Source organism: Sphaerodactylus townsendi, linkage group LG04 (genome assembly GCF_021028975.2).
Source record: "Sphaerodactylus townsendi isolate TG3544 linkage group LG04, MPM_Stown_v2.3, whole genome shotgun sequence".
Classification (NCBI taxonomy): Eukaryota; Metazoa; Chordata; class Lepidosauria; order Squamata; family Sphaerodactylidae; genus Sphaerodactylus; species Sphaerodactylus townsendi.
Genome location: NC_059428.1, coordinates 93,316,928 through 93,332,155, shown reverse-complemented (window position 1 = coordinate 93,332,155; position 15,228 = coordinate 93,316,928). Strand labels below are relative to the sequence as shown.

Sequence of the window (15,228 nt, the reverse complement as noted above, 5' to 3'; positions counted from 1 at the left end):
AATTTTGTATGTACTGCTATTTTTATTTTGCTTGCTATTTTATGTTGAAATCTAAATAAACTATTTAAAAAAAAGATTTACCAGTTTGGAAAGTCTGTTTTTTCTGGGAAAGTTTAAAGGGTAACAGATGCAGGGAAAGTAAAGCTAAATATCACACAAATATTTGAGATAGAGTTTAATTTGCTAACATATAGGTTATGGCCTTTTCTGTTATTGAAATCATTCCTTTCCTAATAAAGCGTAGCTTGCAGAACTGTGTGTTCAGAACACTTCTATTTCCTGACACTTGAAAACAGAGCTGTAGCTGTTCTCTGGTAATTTGCTAAATTTTGTGCAGTCTTGAGAGTTGGCTGCAGTGCTCTGGCTGGTTGCCAGCGTAATCATGGGGCTGCTAGTCTGCTTTCTGAAGGAGTAGTATAATATTGTATTGTATTATTCTATTTATATACTGCTCTCCCTCAAAGGGCTCAGTTAATGACTGACTAGCAGGAAACAGTATGTACCTGGGTTTCTGAGGTTGTAACTGTACTGTAGCATCCCAGGCAGATGTTTTGTTGCGATAGGCCAAGCAGACCCAATCAGGGGCTGGCAGACCTGGGGGTGTCGGGTTTTGCCTGGCCTCGTGCATGGCACATATAAGGGAAGGGGCATGACCAGGGATGGAGGCTCTGTGTCTGCAGCACCCTCCCACCTTCTTAAACGAACTGAGTCCTGCCGTTTGTTCTGGGCAGATGACAGAGATGGCAACGGCTCCAGCAATCCCTCTCCAGTGGAAACCGCAATTAGGCCATTGGCCCATATAGGACAAAGGGTGCCATCACCTAAAAGGGGGCACAGGAACACATATGACACAAGAGGCGCCGTGCCTATATTTCTATACAATCCTGTTAGCAGTGTTACAGGCAGAATGTAGCGTTGTGCGCCACTTTACGATAGGAACAGTTACCTAGCTAAAGACCAGTCTTTTTACCTCAGAAATCATTAAACATGAGAGAGCTTTACTTTATGATAGGAACAGTTACCTAGCTAAAGACCAGTCTTTTTACCTCAGAAATCATTAAACATGAGAGAGCTTTACTTAAACTGAGAGAGAAATAGAATATATACACAAAGTATCACTTATACATCGATACATTCACAGTTCATCATTTGGTTACAATTTCAGTCAAAGTCTACAATTTTAAACATTTCTGTCAGAGCCTGCTTTACATGGCTTTGGTTAACAGAACACACTAAGCAAACATCTTCTCCTCAGCAGGGACAGAGAGCAACTGTTTCCAACTCACCTTTAGAATGTTCGTAGATATATCCTAGAATTCCCTGCTGCTGTCTGCAAGCAAGGCTGTAAATTCCAACATATGGCAGATGAGGCGCTGTTCCTCTGGCTGTCCAATTGGGACGACTGCCTTTTTTCTGTCCTTGGAGAGGGCTGACTCTCCAGGGAACTGTATTGTCAGAAATCTCTTGTGCTTTCAGGCAGACTTGGGACCTCCTGTTTATTCTGACCATGTCAATTTGGGTCCTTGGTCAGGCAACCTTGGAACCGGGACCTACATCTTGGTGCCATGGTAGGTTTACCCAACAATGCAGGAGTGTTTCAGTGTCTCCTAAGTACCCATGGACAGAGGAGTACCTGTAGGAAATGGCACCCAGGGCAAGTGCTGATGATGTGCTACCCCCCCAAGTTTCACCCTCCCCCCAAAATTGCACCTTCACCTCCAAATTGCATTGGGCTGGCAGGCGAGCAGGTCAAGAAGCGGGTGGCAGCAGTGGGACAGTGGGCTACCAAATGCGCCTCTCACATGACCCAGGCAAATGGCACCTCTATCTCAAGCCCCTCCTACCCCCCTAGGTACGCCGTTGCCCATGGGAGATCTTTGTCATTCTAAGAAGGTCCAAGGAGCCCCTTCCCATGTTCCGGTAGCCCATTCCTGTCCTTCATACCAGCACATCCCCATTCTAATCAGCAGGAAAGTGAGTGAGGCAGGGTCGGAAGTGAAGCTCCTGTCATGCAGATGGAACCCCTCAAATTAGAGGTACATTGTACTGAAGCCAACATGGAAATATTGTAGCCCACTAGTTTCGTTAGCTCCTAATTTGGGAGGGGGAAATAAAAGCATAGGCCTCAACTCCAGGTGATTTTCCAATGATTATTCAAATGTCCCAGCCACAAATCTTTGTGGGAATGCTTGTACAGGGATGGGGGAGGGGTAGACAGTACTGGCATTGTGTTTGCATGGAAACTGTCATTTAGCCTTTATTTAGAAAGCCTTTCCCCCCTATTTTTCAGCAAGTAGAGAAGGGAGGAGTAGGTAGCCAGACCACACCTCTCAGAGAAACAGAATGGATATCTATTTTTGTCTCCAGGGACCACATCAATGCCTTACCTAGAACTGGCAGATATATTAGGGTATGTAGCAATTATGTGGAGAACCAAAACATTTATCCAAAACATCAGCCAAACACATATACCTCACACTAACAAAGCTGAGGTTAGGAAAAAAAACATTATTGATCAGCAGAAGGGGAAGGAGTTGAGGACTCTGTGTGAGCCACAGGACTCTAGAGACTCTGTGAGCCACAGAGAATCAGACTGTCCTTCTCCTGGGATGGAAAGTGTCCAAGTTGGACTGAGCTACAGATGGAGCAGCAGGCTGAGAACAACAGTCCATTTCAGAAGGCAGACTGAGACAACAGCCAGAGCACAGTGAGTGTGTGTGGGGGGAAGGGGTAGGCTTCTGGCTCAGCCAGATTTCACCTTCTTTGATCATCACTGCAGAAAAGCAAAACAGACATTGTTAATAGATGGACCCATAGTGGAAGCCTGTTTTTTTTAATTAATCATTTTTAAAAGGTGAAAATACAAAATAAATGCTTGGTTACATTCATCTCCATCAGTATAGATCACAAATCATATGTCTACATCCATCTTTATAAATGTTGCATATCTTATTTAGATTGTCTATCAAAGTGTAGAAATCATAAATTCATCAAACTCATGCAATACTTATCTTAATTTATCTTAACTAAACTTAATGTAACTAACTTATCTTAACTGCTTATCTTAACTAATATGAATGTACTTCTCTAGTATACTTTTAAATCTAGGTTTCCATTTAATATTCAACCGTGAAATCAAGATATCCTTAGTTTTATTAATATATTTCGTCCACGGTTCCCAATTTTTCTTATATGTTTCGTAAGGTAATTTCCTTATCTAATGTGCTATGCTATCCATAGCATATAGTTGTTGTACTTTATTCCTCCAGTCTTCTATCGTTGGTAATTGTTCCATTTTCCATAGTTGAGCCAGAACTATTCTCACTGCAGTTATCATATGGAACAATACATTATAAGATTTTAATGTATTACTAGAAGAAAATTCTAGACCTAAGAGGTAAGTAACTAACTGCATTGGAAAATGAATTCCTATTACACTTATAATTTGTGAATGTATCAGATATCAGTATTTATTGACTTTTTTGCAGGTCTACCATGTATGAAAAAATGTACCAACTTCCTGCTGGCATTGTTACTAGAGGGACCTATGGTGCATAGTGGAGGCCTATTTTTCAGTGTCGCTACCTATCTTGCCAGCCTTAGAGCTAGCTAGCAGTGCAGTGCCAAGATGGAAGCCATCCCTGCATTGGCTCAGTGATATCAATAAGGGCCAAAAATCTGTCTGGATGAGTCTCCTGCCAACATTAACAAGCAAAGCAATTAGGAAAAGGAAAAGCCTCCAGCCTGGTAAAAGCCAGTTTCTACCTCTACCTTGACACACCTGTCTCTGCGAAACAAAAGGTGTTTATTATTTATTTATTTTAGCCCGCCCTACCCCAAAACCTAATCTAATCAAAACTTCCTTTCAGCCATTTTTCAATGTATTAATCCAATCTTGATATTTCCTGACAATTTTTCCAAAAGACCACCTCTTGCATTTGCATGATCCTGGAGCTGTAATTGTATCAGTTCCCCAAAATCTAATCATCTCCAGGTACTCCCTGGGCTTAGAGCATTAAGCCTAAGCATCCTTCTTTTGTTTCTCCTCCAGAGAACAGGAACAGTCTTTCTCCTGGGAAGATTAGTATAATCCTAGCATATAACTAAACTGTCCGACCAGTACAAGATGTTCAGTATTTTCCTGGACTATTCTCTGTCTGGTTTATACTGTCCCAAACACTGTCTTTCTACCCTGTGTCTATCAGAGCTCAAAGCATGTTATTGAACAATACTCATCAGACCAGGTAATTATCACCTTATTCCCCCCAAATCCCAATCTGTTCCAAATCTTTACCCTCAACTCTACCTATATCCTAGAACTGTGTGAATTCTCTGTGCTTCATCATTTGTGTGATAGTTTGTTTATTATTTTACTTTTTCTAATAAAACTTGTTAAATTTTATTCCGGATTCCTGTGGATTTCTTATGAAAATCTCCTTTGTAAACTCTGGTGGAAAAGATCTTGTATTAGTTGCCTCCTCCCATTAAACAATGTCTACCCTCACTAATTCTACACTCTAAAAGGGACAGGCCCCAGCATTTTGGGTAACAACATGTAGATTTGTTTCCTCACTCCTCCACATGAGCAGCAGAGTCTTTTCTAGCGCACTAGATTTGTTTTGCTGCTCTTACACACGAAGCCTGCTGGGTAACCTTGGGGTAGTCACAGTTTTCTCAGAACACTCTTAGCCTCACCTACCTCATAAGGTGTCTGTTGTGGAAGGGAACGAGTTTGTTAGCTTCTTTGAGTCTTCTTATAGTTGAAAAAAGCGAACTATAAATCCAAACTCTTCTTCTCCATTTGAGTCACAATGGTCCACAGGGTGGTTTTGTACTTTAAGGTGGAATAATTGCCTTGCCTTGTGTTTGAAACAGCCGTTTCCTTCTTTGTTAGTTTCTGTTCCCTGTGCTTGTGTTAGAAAGCAACTAACACCTATTCCTGGACCGCCCAAGACTATTAATAGGTTTTTCTTAATTGGCTGTGATTTATCATTAACCATCTTTTCACTGTAGGAGTAGGATCCCATTCCTTTAGAGGTAGGCCAATTAGACTAATAGTCAAGTGGCACAAAAACATGGTTAAAAGCATGGATCCTCATGATTTTTTCACTTCACCCCAAAATCACCAGCACATCACAGCTCAAGCCCTTAGCCACATGTCTGAACACACACACATCCCACACTTGTGGTGCTGCAGTGGTGCAAAAACCTGCTGGATCTAGTTGATTTTAAATGGATTTTCATGAATTCATATGATTTTTCCATTTGAATGAAATGGAAAATCCTCATGATCCTCATGAATTCATACGATTTTCCCATTCGAATGAAATTAAATCACCATGAAACAATAGAGTATGTCTTAGTTTACAGGCAGCACCAAAACAATCATGCATCCCAAGCTCTGTGGCACTGCAAAAACCTGCTTGAAAAACACAGATCCTCATGGATCCTCATGATTTTTGCACTTGGTCCCCCCAAAATCACTGCTGAATAGCTGCAGTCTTCCATTCTTCCCCCTTCTGATTGTTATGACCCTTGTTTGTTACTTCTGTACAGTACTGTAAATTCTCAGTCCTTGCATTTCTTAGTTGTGGCAACCAAAAGGGAGAGGCTGAAAAGTTGAGTAAATAAAACAGCTCCACTCTGATTAACCAAAATCTTTGTAAACAGAAGATTATTTAACCTAGCCCCTACAGATAACAAAACTAAGCGGATAACCTTGAGGAGGGTTTCTGTTACAGAGGGGCCACTATAGAGGGGGTATTTTTTATAGTGATCATTGACTTCTGGTTCAAAGGTAGGGGACACAGGGTGAAATATGAAATGGGGGAGATCTTAACTGATCTTAAAGTCATATAGGAACCAGCAAAACATAAGGAAATAGCTGCTGAATCAGGCCAGTGGTCCATCTAGTCCAGCATCTTGTGTCACAGTAGCCAACCAGTTATTCTGGAGGGCTAACAACAGAGCAGAGAAGCTAAGTCCTTCCTGTGGTATCACCTTCTGCCTGTGGTGTCACTGGTGTTCATACATTTATTGCAGACCTTTGAAGTGCCCTGGTTTCACATTATGTAAGGCTTTCAAAAGTAACTAAAAGCAAAACATCCAGATTGAACAGTCTGGGTTCCAACATAGATTTATTCACAGGTGTAGGGATGAGCTGCTGACCCAGCAGCACCGTAAGTAGAGCGCTGGAACACCGGCGCTCCTACGGTCTTCTGGTCGCACCGCTCCCCCACCCCTCACCCCCCGATGAGTCACGGGTCATGAACTGCCTGGCTCACAACCACCGGGTGTCCCAGACAAAGGGACAATGGTCTTGCCCCCAGGTGAGGATTAGGCCCAGACGCTGATGCTCCTCTCCGCACGTAGTAGCCAGGTGAGATCATGCATCACATGATGATCTCTCAGTCTCCCGCTCTCCCGCTCTCCCGGATTTCCCCCCGATCCGCCCTTCTACACGCCCCCACTATAATCATAATAAAAGGTGCCAGGAACCAGCACGCGGCAGAGTCGCTAGGAACACGGACACCCGCGCTCCCGCTGCTGGCGCTCTCCACCAGATGAAACCTCCACGTCTCGCCTCTTCCTTAGCGACGACCCTGCGGGGATGACTACAAGCTGGTGCCGAAACCCGGGAATCCTCAAACCTCCACCCTGCTTACCGTCGCCTGGGAAAGGGCCGCGGTACCGACGTCCGCTGGATCGGCGCATCCAGGGACCCACCTCTCGGTACCGCCCGTCCCGGCTGGATCGGCGCATCCAGGGACTCGAGTTCTAGGACACTCTCTCGTCTGGCCGAACCAACGGTAAGTATGGGAGCTTGCAAAAGCAGGGCTTATGACAAGCACGTTAGCGAATTGAAAGCGCTAGCGAAATGCGGCAGGGTCTCCATAAAGAGAGGGGAGCTGCGCAAATTGGTTGAGGAGATTGAAGCTCAATGTCCATGGTACCCAGAAAGGGGGGACATTGAACCTTAAGGATTGGGAAAACATCGGGCGCACTCTTCACACAGAGCCTCGCGCGCCGATATCACTGCTACTGACGTGGAGGCAATGTTATGTCGCCATCAGCCTGCAGGTCTATGGCTCCCTTGCTGTAGATCGCCCTCCTTTCGACCCTTCAGCTTCAGTTTCACCCCCGGAATTTTCTCTATCCACTAAATTGGACGCCTGTCCTCCCTCTGCCTCCCTTGCTTCCCCACCTCCTTCAAATTCTCCCGCGGCTTGGCCGCCTCCTCCCTTTGCTCCGCCTTCATTTTCTAAAGCCACCGCACCTCCGTTGGCGCCATGTAATGGCGCGGGTTTCAAAACCCTAACAGAGCGTATTAGCCACGATCTGCAAAAGAAGGAAACCCTGACGGAAGATGATGCCGACATCCTTGCCATGTGCCCCGTCCACTACACAGATAACGAGGGGGAGGATGGCATCATTCGGCGAGTTGTCGAGTACCGCCCCCTAGGTTATAACATTCTCACTGAGCTCCGCAAGGCAATGCGGGACGTAGGAATCACCAGCCCCTATGTGAGAGGCATGTTGGAAGCAGTCGCCAGGAACCACCTAATGGTTCCGGAGGACTGGAAAACCACCTTTCGCATGCTTTTAAACCCCGCACAGTATGTGATCTGGGAAAGCAAATTACCGCCAGCGGTGCATAAGCAGAGGAGCAGCCTCTGGCGGCGCCTACACCGCCATGCGCAGCTTTATGGCTCGCGAAGCTTTCACTAACCCCAGCGCACAAATTGTCCTGCGGAGCCACCCTTACGATGCGCCTCTGAATGCTTTACAAAGGCGTTTTTGAAAGTCCCCAGCACCGGACGGCCAGCCCAAAGCTTTTCTAGCGTCGGCAGAAGCCTCAGGAGCCCTATGCGAATTCGTGAACAGGCTCCAGGAGGCCCTCAAAAGGCAGGTTGACAACGAGGAGGCCCAGGGCGAACTCTGTAAGTGCCGTGCCAAAGAGAAGGCCTCCGCTGAGTGCGCCAAAGCAGTCACAGGTCTAGAGTAGGAACCCGAACTGGCCGACATGCTTAAGGCTTGCCAGGATATCGGGTCTTTCACCCATCAAGCCAGCCTTCTAGCAGCAGCCCTCTCCGCTGCCATGAGACAGCCCGAAGGCGAGTGTTTCAATTACAACAAGCCAGGACACTTCCGTAAGGATTGTAGGCTGCCGGTGGGGGGCCTACAGCCCGTCTGGAAGGGGGTCTCCAGAGGGCGAAGACCCCCAGGGAGGTCTAAGACCAGGTGCTCCCAATGCCCGCTGGGGAGGCCCGCACCCGGGCATCTCCCCAGCCCGGAACCAAGGTCCGCACCTCAAACCCTTCCCCCGGAGCTCCCCTATGAGATCTTCAGTGCTCCAGCTCAGTGTAGTGATCCCATCCCCACGGAGACCATTGGGCTGGTCTTGCCAAAAGCTTCTGCCACTGAACAGGGATTGCTCATCATCCCAGGGGTCATCGACTCCACGCACCAGGGAGCCATCCACATCCAGGTGTGGACAAACATCCCGCAGGAACTGCCAAGTTCATCCGATCATCCTGCCCCTATGCTTTCACTCGAGTCTGATCTAAGTTCAGCTAATCTAAATCTCGTTGCTTGCTCCCCCCTACGTCTATACTTCCTGCTCTGCTAACCCCTTCTACTTCCAAAGTCACCATGCCTCCGCCAGTGCCCCAGAGTGGCACACATTTCAAAATCTCTGCAGAGTCCACAGTCACTGAATTGCCACAGAAAGAAATGCTGACGGAAGAGAACGCCAACATTCTGGCACTATGCCCAGTCCGTCTCATTAACCAAGAGGACTGCCATTTTGAACCCTCCTCAGAATGCCCCATAGCCAATCTACAGGACAATGAGGCATGGAAAGGGGAAGATGCTCGCACAATGGCCTTAAGCCCAAAGTCCTTCATGAAGAAGAAGCCCCCTTGGCCCTCTCCAGCTGTAAGGTTCAAACCAGATCTCATAGCCTCTGAGCCTGTGCAAAGCCCTAAGCTCAAAGCTCCCAGTGGCAGCAAAATCGTCAGTACCTCAGGGGGGAAAGCAGGATCGCAGCCTGCAAAGGAATCGCCCTGCAAGATCCAGAGAGCAAGACCTCAAATCAGAGATGCAATCCTCCTCATTACTTTATATGTGCTCTGTATGCCTATATATGTTCTGTATGTCTTGCCCCCCTTCTCAGAGACCCTAAGTTTTCCCTCATAAGAGGGATTTTTCCATTAGCTTCTAAGCTTCACGCTCTTGTGCCTCAATTAAAGTTTTTCTCCTTTTGATTATGTGTGCCAGTGCCCTGAAAGGTTTCACCCATTACAGCATCAGCCTTGAGCGGGACACAGCTTCAGCAAGATGTTCCCTAGGATGCCTGTGGAGCCTGCTTCGAGCCGCCTCCATCTTAGTTAAACCCTCAAATTCTTCTTTAAAGCTTTTCCTTGAGAACCCTTTTCTTTGGCTGTCTGAGCCTACATTACCACATTGGCGTAGCACAAGTTTATATATGGAGCCCGAATTATTTCCGTGCTCCCCCATTTTCCGCTGGGGACGCCTGGCTCGGCACCATGCCTGGGGGCTCTCTCAGCCACACCTACCTTACACAGCCTCCGCTGTGAAGGTAGGAAGCGAGTTCAAACCGCCCAAGGTCTCCCTTACAGGAGGGAAGGTAAAGTTCCAAAACCTCCCCCCCTTTTTCTTTCTTCATCGTGCCCTTTGTATTGTCTCCTGAATTCACTCCCTAAATTCTGCCCAGGAGCTGTTTTCCTCTCCCCTCTCCCTCTCCTTCTATTTTTTCAACCAGCAAAAGCGGGAGGGCCAATTGGCTGACTGGCCCTCCCTGGATTAAAATCTGGGCCCATCCTGGTACCGCAGCACTGCCAGGACAGGCCCCAAGTTAAGGGGTTGCTGCAAACACCGATCCCCTCATGCTCTCGGTGGGTGAGTGTTTGCCAAAGCGCATGGGGCAGCTGTATGAATTCAGCTTGCAGGCCCTGGCGGCTCGACCGAAGCCGCCCCTTAAGCGAGGCGGTCTCGGCGGGCAGCATCTCCCAAGATAATTCGATTACAAATTCCAGCACCATTCCAGCCTCTCGGCGTTAACCATCAAGGTCACGGTAAAGTACATTTTCCCCGCAAAGAAAGACCCCCCTCCCCCTTTGTGTGTGAAATTTACCCCTAATCGCCTGATTGCTTGTCTCCCGGATACATCCATCACCCAAAAGCACATCCAAGCCCTCCTTTGTGTTGCAAATTAAGCATGCACACCCACAGTTCAGCTCAGGGTCCGCTAGCCCCTCCTCCCTCGAGGCTCGGACCCTGGCTTTGATGCACCCTGATGGCGCTCTGAAGCCAGCTTCCATCAGGATCGCCTACCCTCTGCCCTTCCTGTCAAACAATTTAAAGAAAGAGGAGTAGGCTGGCCCCAGTAGATTGCATTAAAAGCAACCTTCACGCAGGCTGCAAAATAAGCCTTCTTATATTAAATTCTAACTCAAACAAAAACTTCGATCTTGACCTCCCGCCATCCGGCTCTAGAACCGAGCCTGGCGGGACCCGCCCTCCCATAACCTGGGAAGGGGGTGTGTTTCAGTCCTTCTTCCTACAGGTCCCCTGTGGATTCCGGACTTCGCCATGACCGGCCAGCCCATGGAATGGCGCCAGGAGGAAACCAACCCTATCCCGGAGATGGAACAGATCTCACTGGAGGATCCCGCCCCGCGGCCCCAACGGAGCGTCGCCCGCCCGACGCCTCGGACGGTCCAAAGACCGGATGACCTGGGGATGTCAAGGCAACCACCAGCCAAGCTTCGGGGAGCTGCTGCGCCCAGCAAGGCTATCCCGAGACACCCGAGGGTCTCTGTGCTGCCATCTTCGCGATCATCACCGCCAACTCGGCAGTCACCATTCTCTGCCTGCTCTGCTGCCTCCTGCCGGTGGCAGTCGGCCACCCCCTGATGAGTTTTGACCAGACCAACATCTGGGAGCAATTAAGCTGCCGCCGCCAATGTTTTAGATCCCTTCTGCCTGGGCCAGCTATGACTCAGAGGTTGACGCTGTGTGTCGCTGCTCCTCATCTACAGCCGCCATTCTCTCTCCCTCTCTGCAGCTGGCTGGAGTTTGAAGTTGCAGCCAGGAACAGTCCTGATAGGTTAACCTTTGGAACTCTCCGCTTTTGCCAGCCACCTGATTGTTATCGGAACATGCCTTCTCTCGCAGCCTTGCTCGTGAGAGTCACTGAACTTGCAATGCTAAAGACTATCAGTAGCTCTCTCTCTACGTTCTTGAGAAATCCATGGACTCTACCACCATCGCTCTAAAGGCTTTGGTGGCCAAACAGCAAGAGCCGTGCATTGGACAATTATGCAGCCATGGGCTGCCCCCCTTTTCCTTTCATCACCTAGCCTTTGTATTGTTTAGCTATGTTTATTGTTTCCATCTACATGATGCCCTTTGGAGCCGACCTCCAAAGGAATTATTGAGTACTGTAACCCAGCTGATCATGGAAGTTATTGCATGCTTTAATTTTAGAAGTTATGTTATTTGTTGTTGTTGCATCCGTCTGCCGGAACTCTCTGCTGCCGCCTCACCATCGTCCTGCCTCAGGCTCCACCCCGGAAGCCCACGCGCCGCCGTCGCTCCCCCTTCCCTTTGGCCCCCCCTTTTTGCCGGAGCGACGCGGCGGCTCTAGCCAAGGCGGAGTATGTTTCCCTCGCGACTTCCCTTGTGGGAATCCCCGGACTTATTTCCTGTAACACCAAGACTATCGGCCGTTCTGGCCTGTGCCCTTGCGAAGTCCACCAATTCTACCTCAACTGCCTTGGATGCTCTGGTCTCCGAGCAACAGGAGCTTCGCCAAGCGACCTTAGATAATCGTGCCGCCATTGATTGTTTGTCATTGTTGATTCATATGAAAGTGCATGAGTTGCCAGATACTGTACTACTGTTCAATTCTGCATTGGTTTGATTGTATGCTTTATTATTGGAGTTTGCCTTGCTCGATGCATATCTACTTTTGCCTGTAACGTGTGCAAGAAACCCTTTGACTTTCCCTTACATCGCAACCAAGTTCTAATGTTGCACAAGCAGCTCGGCCAGCTTGGCCAAACGGCGGAGGAGGTGAGCGTCCCTTTAAATCGCCCCCTTCTAAAGGTAAAAAAGGAGGAGATGTAGGGATGAGCTGCTGACCCAGCAGCACCGTAAGTAGAGCGCTGGAACACCGGCGCTCCTACGGTCTTCTGGTCGCACCGCTCCCCCACCCCTCACCCCCCGATGAGTCACGGGTCATGAACTGCCTGGCTCACAACCACCGGGTGTCCCAGACAAAGGGACAATGGTCTTGCCCCCAGGTGAGGATTAGGCCCAGACGCTGATGCTCCTCTCCGCACGTAGCAGCCAGGTGAGATCATGCATCACATGATGATCTCTCAGTCTCCCGCTCTCCCGCTCTCCCGGATTTCCCCCCGATCTGCCCTTCTACACGCCCCCGCTATAATCATAATAAAAGGTGCCAGGAACCAGCACGCGGCAGAGTCGCTAGGAACACGGACACCCGCGCTCCCGCTGCTGGCGCTCTCCACCAGATGAAACCTCCGCGTCTCGCCTCTTCCTTAGCGATGACCCTGCGGGGATGACTACAACAGGGATGGTTGAGGAGAGAAGAAAAGACCATAAAGGTTTCAGTTGTACCAGGAAACTCTCTACAGAGTAATCTTTGCAGCAGATCAGAAGCAAAAATGGAGACTGCATATCTTTAAAAAATGCTTTTTTCAGCCGAGACATGTTTAGCAGAAGGTCTTGCCGAAGTGGCCGAACATTGGCCGGCAGACTCAATAGAGTACTTGGTGTTCTGGATTTACAAATACAGGAAGAATATGGATGAAGACTTCTTGGGGAAAAAGGAAAGGGAGGAACTGGAGTGTGAGTGCGAGGAGGACTGAAAGGAAGTGGAAATGTTCAAAAAAAATGAAATAAGAACTTTTGATCTAGCAGAAGCTTGAAGAAGAGAGACAGGTGGAGCTGGAATGAGAACGTGAAGAGCAGGAGTGGCTGGAGAAAGAGCAGGCAGAGATGCTCATCTTAGAGCAGAAACGAATTGCACAGATGGAGGCCAAGGCAGCAGCTGGAAAGGAAGCACAATACAAAACCTTGGCTGAGTTAATTGATAAATATGGTGCTCCGCATTTGACCCAAGTTGAGGAGGTAGGTGAAATGGAGCAATCTGACAATGCACTGCCAACTATTGCTGTGTCAGAGGAAGAAGATGCAGTGTTGGGATAAAGGCTTGTTTTTTTGCTGAATCTCCACCTGCTTCCCTGAATACTGAGAACTTCAGAGCTCTCTGGAAAGGACCTGCTGAGAAGATGGCAGTTCGTGAAGCTGAAAAGTGGATTTTTATTTCTTTAGAAAGACAAGTAAACACATGAGGTTTCTCCATTAAAAAGAAAGAAAGAAGTAACTATAAACATTTTGAATTGGGCTGGATGCAGGTAATTTCCAGAGTGGTGGCTACACATATTTACTTCAGAAAGATCTGGGCTCGTATTTCCAGTCATGTTTACCTCAGTGTGTGACCTCTGTGCTATGGTTTTCTTTTGAATGACTTTACACAGGTGTGAGTGTAATGAGAGAGCCTCCAGTCCCAGGTTCTTTAAGGAAAGTATACCACACACACGCACACTAGCCTTCTGGGCTATATAATTATTCTTTAGTTGACTCCCTAGGATTCTAAGAAATGCTAATTTCAGGAAGTTTTTCTGACCCTGTTTTGTGTCTCTGTGCCCTTGTAGTGATGCTGTTATCTGTTTGATCCATAATGAACAAAGTAACACATCAAGACATTCCAGTCTACATTTTGACATGAGTTGGGCAACAGCAAATGAGGATGAAAGAAAGGGAGGAGCAATGTTATAGAAAGCAATATAGGGTGTTGCTATGTTTCAATTGCTTCACCTTGGAATGGCTTTAATGTCAATTCAGTGCACACTATTCAAGTAGTCGTATTCATTTTATATTGAGATATTTATATCTTGCTTTTCTTCCCAGTGGGGGCCCAGAGCAACTCACCACATAATTCTCCCTTCCTTGCATTTTGTTTTCACAACATCCTTGTGGAGTAGGTTAAATTGTGTATGTAGCTGGCCCAAGGTGACTCAGCAAGCTCTCATGGCATAATGGGGATTGCAACCTGGGTGGGTCTTCCAGATAAGTGCTCTGCTCTACTGTGCTGTCTGTCTCTTACCACACTGGACTGCCACCTGCGGGGAATATTAGGTGGATTTCCTCCATTAAAAAGTCTAGATGCCCTTGCAGTTCAGTCAGCATGTCAGACAGTGCAAACAGAGCTATGCTCCATATAGCAGTTGCTTTATTTGCATTCAGTGTCTCAGCGCTTCAACCACAATGTTTCGCTGCACGATGTGGGTTGGGGCTTCTCTTACCTCCAGGATGAGACATACAGTAAGAAGGAGCAGCCAACTCACTGCACTGTGGAGATATGTTGCAAGACAGGGTGTGTTACAAGCTCTGGCTGATGGATCCCTTGAGAGAGTGGGAGGCAGGGCAGGGACACAAAATACCTTATTGCTGTATGTTGAGTATCACCAACAAATGCCCAGTTGGGTGTGCAGCTGAGCAGGAAGAGAGACCAGCATGAATCTGATCAAGAGAAAAGTTAAATTGGAGGAAGGTTTCCATCTTTGTTGAGTGGAGTGGTGGGATAGGGTTAATTGTGTATTAGCAGCAATCTACAGAAAGGCAATGCTTGTGGCATGCAGTCTTTCCTTCTATAATCTTGCTCCTTATGCTACATTTGAAATGAGATATGTCAGAGATTCACAGTGAAACATCTCTCCCCCAAAGGTATCTTATTCCAAAGCATAACCATTCAGTGCAATGTACAGAGCAATTTTCACTTAGCAGCTAGCAAGCATTTGAAACGATCCCAAATCATGCACACACTCATGAGCAGTTAGCTGTGTCCTTTGTGCTGTTTTATTGTTTTATTAAATAGGTCTGTTTTCAGTAAGGGGAGATGCAGGGCTCAATGCAATACATCCAGTTCTTTATTATAGATATATAGGCAAGGAAAAATATGTATTTGGCCTAGCAGGGCAAACCTCACTCTGTTGGGAACACATTTGAGATGGAAGGAAACAGCACAGGAAGAAAGCATTAAATGCCTGTTCTCTTTGTGATCCTGATTTGTATCAGGGCTTCATATACAGCAATATTAAAATGCTTGGCAGA

The 15,228-nt window shown here is 47.4% G+C and overlaps 1 pseudogene; it reads left to right on the top strand.

Annotated features, from left to right (window-relative positions):
* The first annotated feature begins 8,098 nt into the window (after positions 1 to 8,098).
* On the top strand, positions 8,099 to 13,260 carry LOC125431338 (annotated as a pseudogene).
* The last annotated feature ends 1,968 nt before the right edge of the window (positions 13,261 to 15,228 follow it).